A 12,046-nucleotide genomic window follows, 5' to 3' on the forward strand; every position below is an offset into this window, starting at 1 on the left:
AAATGCGGTTTTCTCCCGATCGGCTGGCTCCATGTCTACTTGCCAATATCCACTTTTTAAATCGAGTGTGGAAAACCAACGAGAACCGGAGAGAGTATCCAATGTATCGTCTATTCTGGGCAAAGGATAATTATCTTTGTTTGATACCGCATTGAGCTGGCGGTAGTCGATACAAAAACGCGTTGAACCATCTTTCTTCTTGACCAGAACTACTGGTGATGTCCATGGACTGTTCGATGGTTCAATTACCCCTTGTTTGTCCATATCCTTGATAATCTCTTCGGCCTCATCTCTTTTCGCAAATGGAAGTCGTCTAGGCCGTTGTCTGATTGGCTGAGCGTCTCCGGTATTTATTTTATGCGGTACTATGCTTGTTTTGCCCTTATCCTTCTTATCAATAGCAAAAACATCTTGATACTCTATCAGCATAGACCTCACTTTTTCCGTTCGTTCATGGTCAAGATCTTGGCATCTTTCAATGATCATCTCGACAAGGTCTTTTGGATACTTAGACTTTGATGATTTCTCATTGGTATTCATAGAGCAAATTGAAGCCACGGGAACACACTGTCCGATCAAAGCTCCTCTACTTAACTTGACAGCAGTTTCCCTTAAATTCATAACTCTTACAGGGATGACATCTCGAACTCTTACCAAAGTTTTCGCCGTTAGGAACTCGACATTTTCCACATCTTCGACCATCCTTAAACTTCCTTCTCGGCAGTGTCCATCAAGCATGGTCATCAGAATTTTCTCACTGTTACCGGGTATGGTTACGTCGCATGTAGTTAGTAGGCGGATGACATCTTCTTTGTCGTCGTGAAAGGGAAACTCTTCACCATTGATCTTGAGGACTCCATTTTGAACATCCAATACAGCCCCAACTTTTCTTAGTATGTCCATTCCCAATATGAACTCGTCGGAGATCTCGGCAATTAATACTTGATGTTCAACTGTGGTCTGGCCAATAGATACTGACATATTAGCCTCGCCATATGTATTAATTAGCTCACCGGTCGCTGTTCTAAGCTTTACTGTTGCAGGTGATAACTTATTATGGTCTCGTACTACATCTGGACGTGCGATAGTTCTCGTTGCACCTGTATCCACCAAAAACGATCTACATCTATTATTGATACGACCTTCGATGTATAAGTTGTGGATTCCACCGGAGGACGTAAGGTTGACAGTTACTATGGGGGCTCTAGTTCTCGAGGTCGGCAGTTGCCCCTTGGTGTCGACCCGCTCTAGTTTTCCGACGGCTGAACGATCTTCTTACAATTACGACGAATGTGGCCTACGTCTCCGCAATTCCAACATCTAGGCTCGCGTCTCTTTGGCATCTGATTACTTAATACTCTCCGTACCATTTCCTCCAGACGTTCATCGTTGTGTTCGTCACTTTCTTCGATGGTTCTTACTCTATGGCTTCGTGAAGTTTGACTAGCCGTTTCGTGTTCCAGTGCAATAGCAAGTGCTTCATCTAAAACTTTCGGTCTTGCTAGTCGTAAAGCTTTCTGTAATTCACTATCGTTCAGCCCGTTGACGAAGGTATCTACCGCAATTTCTTCTAAAACGCTGTCTGGCACCTCTGGATAAGCCAACCTCACCACACGAGCCACATCTGCTTCAAATTCTTGTAGATTCTCACTTGCTCGTTGACTTCTACTTCGCAGTTGTGCTTTGTATACTTGTTGTAGATGAGCATCTCCATAGCGTTTTTCTAGACGAGTGAACAAGGTCTGGTAACATTTTTCTTGACCCTTAGGAATTGACCTTAGTATATCTGCAGCATCACCTCGTAAAGCAGCAGTCAAGGAAACAGCCTTTTCTTGTTCGGTCCAATGGTTGGCGGTCGCAATAGCTTCAAATTGTCTAAGGTATATGGACCAAGAAGACTTTCCATCAAATGGTGGTAATTTGAATCTCATATTATGCGACGTTTCGTCTCTCGGTAGTTCATCTTTCACTACAGGATCTAAAGCTACTGCATTAACTGACGGTTGCACCTTTGTATCGGTAATCATGCTCTCTAATTCTTTGATCTTCTCTTCTACGGCTAAAACTACTGCATTAACTGAAGGTAGAATTTTCGTATTGGTTACCATAGTCTCTAGTTGTTTGATCTTCTCTTCCAACATTTCTTTATTGTCGTCTACACTTTTCTGTATCTTATCGAATGTTCTAGAAACTTCTTCAAATTTCTCGTCGTTCTGTCGACAAACTTCTTCAAGTTTTTCGTTGTTTTGTCTACAGACCTCTTTAAAAGTTTCGTCAATCTTTTGAAAAACACTTTCGAATTTCTCATTGTTTTGACTACATACGTCTTTAATTATTTGAGAAGTCTCATCGAATCTTTTAGCAACATTTTCGAATTTATTGTCGCTTTTTCTAGAAGTTTCATCGATCGTTTCAGAAACAGTTTTTAATTTCGATAAGATTGCTTGTTCTGCTGGCTGGAAGTGGAACGTCTCTGGATCATCTCCGTTCTTCGTGAGGACTTCCTCGAGTCGTGCTTGTAGGACTTTCTTGGTACCACTGCTGTCTAACTCGTACTCTTCTAATTGTTCACGGAGCTGTTTTATGGTCAGTTCTTGTAGCAACATCTTTGATCGGCACACACGTACTTTTCAGAATGTCTTAAGTCTTTCCGAATACCGAACAATCAACGCACTTCAATTATTCCCGACGAATAAAGTTCAAAAGTCTTTTAAAAGTCTTTCCGAATACCGAACAATTAACGCACTCCGATTATTCCCGACGAATAAAGTTCAAAATTTTTTTTTTCACTTTTCATTTATTTACACCCCACACCTGACACCAATATAACGAGATTACGGTTAAAATAATACTCTCGGTTCGTTTATACATTTATTTATACAAGTTACAGATCGAATTTATATTATACACTAACTCTATTTACAAAATTCGCATCCTTATATACTCTAGCCGTAATTCTCGATCATTCCAGGCTAAGCCAGCTCTCTGACTATCGTCTGACCTTCCAACCACCGCGCGTCGATTCCACATATCGCACCTTGAAAACCATATGGCAATAACTGCAATTTTTTCATGAAATGACCTTTGAATGCAGTCTAATAGGAAAAAAAATCTATTTTTAATGCTATATAGCAGAATCTGCAAAAAAAATTTAAGTTCGGCACCAGAAAGATACATCCCTATGGCTTTTATCAAAAATCGATTCTTCTTTTTATACCATCAGGCATTATCTGCAGTTGATGCTCTACGGTTCTAAAATTGGAACAAAAATTTAGATCTATATAGCAATATGTGCAAAATGTGACCCACGCTCGTAAAATAAAAGCGAGATGTACTAAGGAAAAATGTTTTAAATGCAACAAAACATACGAGTGCTGCAGAGAGATTTCATTGCAACACTGGAAATAAGCAACAAGACAAATTAATATACAACGTCGTACTGCAGATGGGTTTATCCCAAAAGAAAAACGAGGAACTCATAAGAATGGAAAAAGAATCAACGAAGTCGTGAAACAAAACAAAATGATTTACATTGAGTCCATTCTTAGAGTGAAATCTCACTACCTAACGAAACAAACTACCAGATAATTCGTCAGCGATGTCAAAACTCTTGCTGATATTCATCGCGATTATATAAAATTTTGCAAAGAAAAAGTTTCGGTGTTCGGAAATTACGCTACGATGATAACCATGTTTCACACAGAATTTAATATACACTCCTTTAAACCTAAAAATACCTTTGCTTGCTGTGAGAAAGTTACAGAAATTAATTAGATAAATCGGCATTAGAAACAGTCTATAATACTCACCGTCAGGAAGTTGAACTCAATAGAAAAGAGAAATAAATGACTTAAAATCTGCAAAATCCAACAATTGCATCACTTCTTGTTTTGATTTACAATCATTACTACCGACGCCTTCAGACGAAGTCTCTTTATTTTATTACAAAAGCAGACTATCAACATTATTTAATTTCACAATTTTTAACCGGACCACAAATGCAGGACACTTCTGTCTTTGGTTCAAGCGAATTGCTAATCGTGATTCAAATGAAATAGCGTCGTTCCTGTTACAATTTCTGAGGAACCATGCCAGGGAAAAAGAAATAATATTATACTCAGATAACTACTGTGGGCGAAATAAGAACAAGTATATTGTCTATCTTTATCAATATTCAGTACAGAAATTGAAAACATACCTAAAATTACCCACAAATTTTTGATAAAGGGTCACTCCCAAAATACGGTAGATAACGTGCATTCTTTGATTGAGAAACAAAAAAAGTCTTTAAAAGATGACCAATTTACGTGGCTGCGCAATGGTTTACAGTAGTTCAAACAGCGAAAAAAACAGGTGAACCTTATATAAAATTAATGAAAGGTGTACATCGGATATATTGGACTTTAAAAAACGATGTAAGGAAATGGGGAATAATTATAACATTGACGAAGAAGGAAATTAAGAAGAAGAATTATAACATTGACGAAGAAGGTCGTCTGTCGTCTGGAATGACATAAGATGAACTAGGTGGAGAAGACATTTAAAAATAAGTTTCAGGTTAAGGCAAGCTTTAACGATACAGAGTTCAGAACCATTAATATAAGGCAAAAACAACGAGGGAGGATGGAACTAAGTAAAGCATATTCGCATCCACCAGGAATATGCAATCTCAAAAAACAAGATGTAGACTCTCACTATGTAAGGCTAATGTTATTCAAGAGCACTATCATAGGTTTTATGCAGATTTACACGTGACCAATGCAACAATATAAGACAAACATACTGATTATAATATGTAAGACTTTGATTCAATGTTAACACTAAAAATTTGTAATAAATAAATACAATCTTAAATAAAAAAACTGCTATTTGATATGCATTTTTACTGCGTCATTTGCGAAAATTGATATATTTTTTAAAACCATATGGCCGTATGTGCTAAAATACCTATTAATTTTAGCAAATTTTATGTACTTCTTAATTTATATAAAAATATGCAAAATTAAAGACAATTATACCAAATATCAAGTTTGTAGTTTAATTTTTGGAACTACAGGAAATAAAATTAACTTTACAAAAACTTAAAATGCCCATAACTCGATATTATGATTTTTGCAGTTACTGCCCTATGGTTTTCAAGGTGCGATATTATCGTGCTTTGACCAGAATTGTCTCCGCTTACGTCTTGCGGCCGGTGATTCATTGTTTTGCTACAATATATTTATTTATTTGCTTCGCCACGAAAGCAGTACATTTATTAGAAATAATTAGTTCTTTGACATCTGAAGCTTTCATGGCAGGCCTTAGAAGATTTGTTTTTAGACGCGGTAAACCCGGCCATCTGTATTCAGATAACGGTACAAGTTTTGTAGGTGCCAAAAATGAACTAAAAATTTTGTATGATTTCATTAGAAAATCAGAGGATGAAATTGTCACCTCTTACGCAGCACAGAATATTATATGGCATTTCATTCTTCCTAATACTCCAAATTTGGGGGGATTATGGGAAAGTAATATAAAGGGAGTAGAATATCATTTATCTCGTATTATTGGTCAAACCCTTCTAACTTATGAAGAATTCTGTACATTTTTAATTCAGATTGAAGGCACTTTGAATTCACGTCCTCTATATGCTCTATCATCTGATCCTAACGATTACACTCATTTAACTTCCTCACATTTTTTAATCGGAAGACCGATGACCGCTGTCCCTGATCATACGTTTCAAGGAGAGATAAAAATAAACCAATTGTCCAGATTCCAACTGATTCAGAAATTGTTGCAAGACTTTTGGAAGCAATGGTCAAAGATTTACCTGAATGATCACCAACAACGTCATAAATGGAGAAGCAGTACCTCCACCATTCAAGTCGGATCTTTAGTGCTCTTAAAATCTGACAATTTGCCCACTTGTAAGTGGCAGTTAGGAAGAATAGTGTCTGCTCACCTTGGTGATGATGGTGAAATTCGAGTGGCAACTGTTAAAACCGCTCATGGACTTTATAAACCAGGAATAACTCAAATGTGTCCATTACCATTAGCTGAGACTTGTTTCTAGTGATCCTCATTAACTTGGGTGATTTGTGTTTGAACGTTCTTGGAGCTGTTCAAGGCGGGGAGTATGGAAGAAAAGTATTATTTATTACTGAATAGACAGTTCCGCGCTTGCTCAATGACGGGGAAAAACAAACATAGAAAAATACACAACATATTTGTCAGATTGATGGTCATTATTATAATTTTAATTTTTAGCAATTGTAAGTAATTTTTTAGTTAAATACAAGAAGTTTTGATTATTATTACAGTCCATTATATCGAAGTTGTCCACTGATACAAAATAAACACAACTGTCCAACTCGAAATTCAATTGTCAAGTATTCTTCTTCTTTTCAATTAGCCTTGTACCACATATATTAGCGATCCATATTATGTGTCGCCATCTCTAATTTTGGAAGGTAACTATATATGTGGAACCACTTTTTTCCATTGAGTGCGCGGGGCATGACTGCAGTAAATGCTTAGTGCCTGATAAGTGAAGGTTATTGTTTGTCTCGTTGTCGCACGTGTGCTGTTATAGAGATGGCCGTGGATGAATCATTGTAAGTAAAATCGCTTTTTGTTTATTTTAAATTTATTAATTGATACATACTGTCGAGTAATAAGGTTAAGTATGGGTTCTGTGGAATTATCTTCGAGTAAGAGAATTTGTTGTTAGTTTTATTGAAGTGTAAACATTACTGGCAACTAAAGTTGCCGCTGGGATTATGCATAATAGTTTTTGATGGAATTTATTATTCCAGATATGTCCGGAGATCTCATGGTAGAGGCTTATATTTTCATGAACTTCTCGACCTAATAGAAAACGACGATGAAAACATTCCTGGCAGTATCGTCACATGCCCTCCCACTGAGGTTGCCAGCGCAGATACAGATGTTGACTCCGATTTGTCAGATAGGGAGGTGACTGGTAACGTCAACCATCTACCTGGACGTATTCTTCGATCAAGAGTTGATATTACATATGGGAATGATCTTAATTTTGAACAAACTGAAGACAATGAAATTGTTGATAGAAAATCCGACTCTAATTTAGCAGGCACATCTCAATCTCAACAGGATGTAGGGATCGTCAAGCGTAAAAGTAAAACTTCAAATGAAGCGAAAGTAACCAAAAAATCTAACATTCCAATTGTAAGTGCACCAAAATGGGCAAGGGATAGCCACATTCTACATTCACAAATTGGTGAAAAAGAAAAAGAATTTCTACCAAATGCCGAAGATTTCTTGCGTCAAAATTTCAAATGCCCATTTGATGCTTTCATTGCTAATTTCTCAAGACCACTACTTACACATATTGTGACAGAAACCAACACATATGCCGCACAAAAGCTAAATCACAATTTTAAAACTTCCGAGGATGAAATTCTAACTTTTGTATGAGTAATGCTTTTGTCAGGATATCATCCACTACCTATCGAAGGCTGTATTGGTCACGAGAGCCAGGCGTTAATTGTTCATTAGTATCCGATGCAATTCGCCGTAATCGTTTTGATGAAGTAATGAAGTATGTTCATCTAGCTAATAATGAAAAAAATGATAATACAGATTCTCTGTACAAAGTTCGACCATTATTTGACTTCTTCAACTCGGTTTTTAAGCAGATTGCACCTGGTAATTATATAAGTATTGATGAGAGCATTATTCCATATTACGGCAGACACAGTCACAAACAATTTATAAAAGGAAAACCAATACGCTTTGGATTCAAATTATGGGTTGCCGCTGATCCGTCTGGATACATTCATCATATTGAACCATATTGCGGCTCGTCTAGAGGCTCTTGGTCTATAACAAGGAGGAAATGTTGTAATCGGATTGACTGATTACCTTCAGCTACAAAAAGGTACAAAAATATATTTTGATAATTTGTTCACATCGGTGCACTGCTGCAGGAGCTAACAAAAAAAAAGGCCTGGGTGGTACTGGAACTCTTCGTGAAAACAGATTTAATTCTGCAATGAATGTACCAAATAAAACAGATGTAAAAAAAACTCCTCGAGGCAGGACTTCAGTTTCATCTACAGGAGAAATGTTATTGGTTCGTGGAAACGACAAAAATGTGGTAACTATGCTCACTAATTGTGATGAATTTCGACCCATGAAGTCGTCTAAACGGTACAATCTAGCAGAGAAAAAGATAATTACTCTGGATTTTCCTGGACCAATTGCCAGTTACAATAGTAATATGGGAGGAGTAGACCTTTTTGACCAATTCATCTCAACTTATCGTACTCGAATAAGGTCAAAAAAGTGGTGGTGGCCTTATTATTCATGGGCAGTATATGATTCCTGTGCTCAGGCTTGGCTATTGTATCTGCGACTTGGTCACTCCATGCCACTGTTACAATTTCGACGGGAGTGTGCAACTTATATCTTGAAATCGTTTGGAACTAGGCCATCAATCAGTGGAGTGCGATCCTCGTTACAATTTTCCCCTGTTCTTGAAGATTTGCGAAGAGATCGGACTGATCATACAATAGAGAAGGGTAGCTCTAAATATCAACTTTTCAGGGCATGTGGAAATCGTAATAATATATGATCACTACAGGCCTAGCAGGTCCATGGCTTGGTGTACTATTTTCTTCCATTCTCGATTATCGTTAGCTTTCCTTTTCCAGTTGGTTATGTTAAGTCTTGTCATGTCTTCTTTAACCTCATTGCTCCATCTTGACTTCGGTCTTCCCCTTCTCCTTCTTCCTGCCAACGCACTAGAAATTATCATTTTTGGGACTCTCGCTGAACTCATTCTCTGGACGTGACCCAGCCATCTATTTCTTTGAGCTCTTGTTACTGCTAGTATATTTGGTTCTTGATAGAGCTATGATAGCTCCTTGTTTGTTCTTCTCATCCATTGACCGTTTACGTTCTTCCCACCAAATATTTTGCGCAGCACTTTTCGCTCCCAAACTAATAGCATTTCTTGCTGTTTTTTTTATATGGTCCATGCCTCAGATGCAAAAGTTACGATTGGCCTTATTACAGTTTTGTAGGTTCTTAACTTTGCTCCTCGGGATATATTTTTGCTTCCCATCGGCCTGTTGAGAGCATATACGGCACGGTTACCTGACATAATTCTACTACGTATTTCTTCGTGGATATTAGAGTCCCTTGTGAAAATACTTACTTCCTAAGTATTCAAACCTTTCCACTTCTTCGAATTTATATTGGATTCCTTTTGTTGTTTGCATCGTTATGTATTGACCCTGAGAAAATTGTTTGTTTGACAAACATATATTTAGTTTTTTCTTCGTTTATATGTTATCCTTTTGTCACCGCTTTCTCCTCGAGCTTCTTGGCTGTTTCCATCAGTTCTGCTTTGCTCAGGGCCGGATTTAAGGGGTGGCAGGTGGGCAGCTGCCCGGGACCCCCACATTCCGGGAGCCCCCACAAAGCCCGAAACTTAAAAAAGCTGCACATTATTCACATAGAATAATTTTTGGCAATCAATTAACTCTGATATTTCGTTACATGGAAGGTTTCTCTCCTGTTGAAAATGTATTTTTGCGAAATGACAATCATAAAGCAGAAGATATATTTAATTCTCTAATTCTTCTCTTTCAAGAAGATGATATAGATTTGAAAAACTGCATGGGTAGTGATGTGAGTCGAGAATATTTCCAAGCGAATATTCGCGAACATTGGAAAGTTTCCGAGAATATTCGCCTATAAAAAATGGAAATATTCCCCTGACCGCGAATATTCCCGGAAACTTTCAATGGAAAATTCTCGAGAATATTTCCGAGAACTTTCAAGAATGTTTCCGAGAACTTTCCATAATATTCCCGAGAACTTTTGAGAATATTTCCAAGAGCTTTTTGGACATAAGAGTCAGTGACGTATTTTGAATTTACAAGGTAGCGCTATTTAATTCACACGGCCGGCGAACCTATACCACTGCCAAGTACAAAAGGAACATTGTTTTGAACATTACCTTCATTATTTTTATACTAAAATGCCTAAAGCTGTACTAAAATTATAATAAAGATGCACTAGAAATAAACAAACCAATACACGTTGAATGTTACGAGGAGTAGTCCCGAATCATGATTTAAAATGTATAAACTTTGCAAATCATGATTTGGGAGTCCTCCTCGAACATTCAATGTGTTTTGGTTTGTTTATTTCTAGTGTATCTTTATTGTGATTGTAGGATAGGTATAAATGCATGGTATAATAATATCTAAAACTAAACCTACATTTCAAACACCTCCACCTTAAAGATTAAGTCTTCGCGGTGGCCTAATATTACGGCCAAATTGGGAGCGGTTGTAGGTGGATGTACTATCATACATATCTATATTATGGTTGTTACTGACAGCAACCAGGAGTCTGATACTCATCATTTAATACATCAACAGGTGGAGTATCTACATTATCAGGTGATATTTTATTACTTGCTGATTTTAATTTTAGCTCTAGTGATTCTAAGGGATATAACTCAGGTTCGTGCAAAGTCTTGGAATCTGATTTAGTTTTTGACAATTTTAATTGTGATGTGTTACGTCTTACAATTTTGTTGTTGTCTTCCCTTCGTATCCAGTACGATCTTGGTTCTTTAGCCTTCTCTACAACAATTCCTTTAGACCATATTTTATTATTGCTGGTTTTAATTACAACTTTGTCCCCTTTCCTGTATTCAAATGGTTTCCTGCGGCAGATTTTATCATATTTTGATTTAACTTTCTGCTTTTGCTTACACCACAATTCGTAGATACCCTTTTGTATTTTAGGTTCTAAGTTTGCCTTGGTGATTGGTATTTGGGATTTTAAATTTCGACACTGGAGGATTTGTGCTGATGATGCATTTAAATTTATTACAGGAGAGTTGTTATATTCCATAAGTAATTCTCTGAAATCATTATTTTCTCCTAAACTTTTCCTCAAAATCTGTTTTGATATTCTTACAGCTTTCTCAGCTAACCCATTGCTTTGGTGGTAGAAAGGTGAACAAGTTTGCACTGTAATATCCTTTTCTCTGTAGTATTTGTTGCATTCATTGGAGATAAAGGGTATATTGTCTGCTATTATGTGTTGTGGGTATCCAAATGTAATAAAAATGTATTGGAATGCATTTATAATAGTTTTTGAAGTTTTATCTTTTATTAATATAAGTTCAATCCAGTGTGAGAAATGATCAATAACTACTAAATAACTTTTCCCAGCGAATTCTAAAATATCAGTTCCAATTGTGTTAAATCTAAGTGTAGGAACTGAGTGTGGTAGGAGAGGTTCTTTGTAATTGGCCGGCATATATTTTTCACAAATTCGACATGATTTGATAAACGAAACTATATCATTTGTTAGATTAGGCCAATAAAATAATTTCCTTGTTTGATTGTTAGATTTACTGATACCTATATGACCTTTGTGTAATAATTTAATCATATCTAGTTTTAAACTTTGCGGAACTATTATTTAATTATCCAGAAAACAATACCTTCCTCAACGTATATGCTGTTTCTAAGTGGATAGTATGGTTTACAGTCTTTATGTATTTGGTTCTCCTTGGGCCAACCCTTATAATAATAATCATGGATTTTCATTAGAGTAAAAAGGGGTAGTTCCCTGGGTTGGCTGTATACCATATAGTTAAACAAACTGGAACATGAATTAAAAACCACTTCTATGTAAAAGGTATATTTAATAAAAAATTTTAAAATCCCAATGGATTCAATAAAATGAGTTCATCCGAACGTTTTCAAACCTATAGGTCTATCATCAGTGAATTTGAATACTTGCAAAATAGCCCCAGAACCAAACAATGGTTGTGATTATAAATAAATCTACATTATGTTAAAACGCCCTGAACATCGGCGTTTAGCCATGTTAATTTTATTTTAACATAATGTAACACACACACTCACACACACACACTCACACACACACACTCACACTCACACACTCACACACACACACTCACACACACACACACACACACACACACACACACACACACACACACCCCACACCACACACTCACACACAC

This window comes from Diabrotica virgifera, chromosome 10 (assembly GCF_917563875.1).
Source record: "Diabrotica virgifera virgifera chromosome 10, PGI_DIABVI_V3a".
Classification (NCBI taxonomy): Eukaryota; Metazoa; Arthropoda; class Insecta; order Coleoptera; family Chrysomelidae; genus Diabrotica; species Diabrotica virgifera.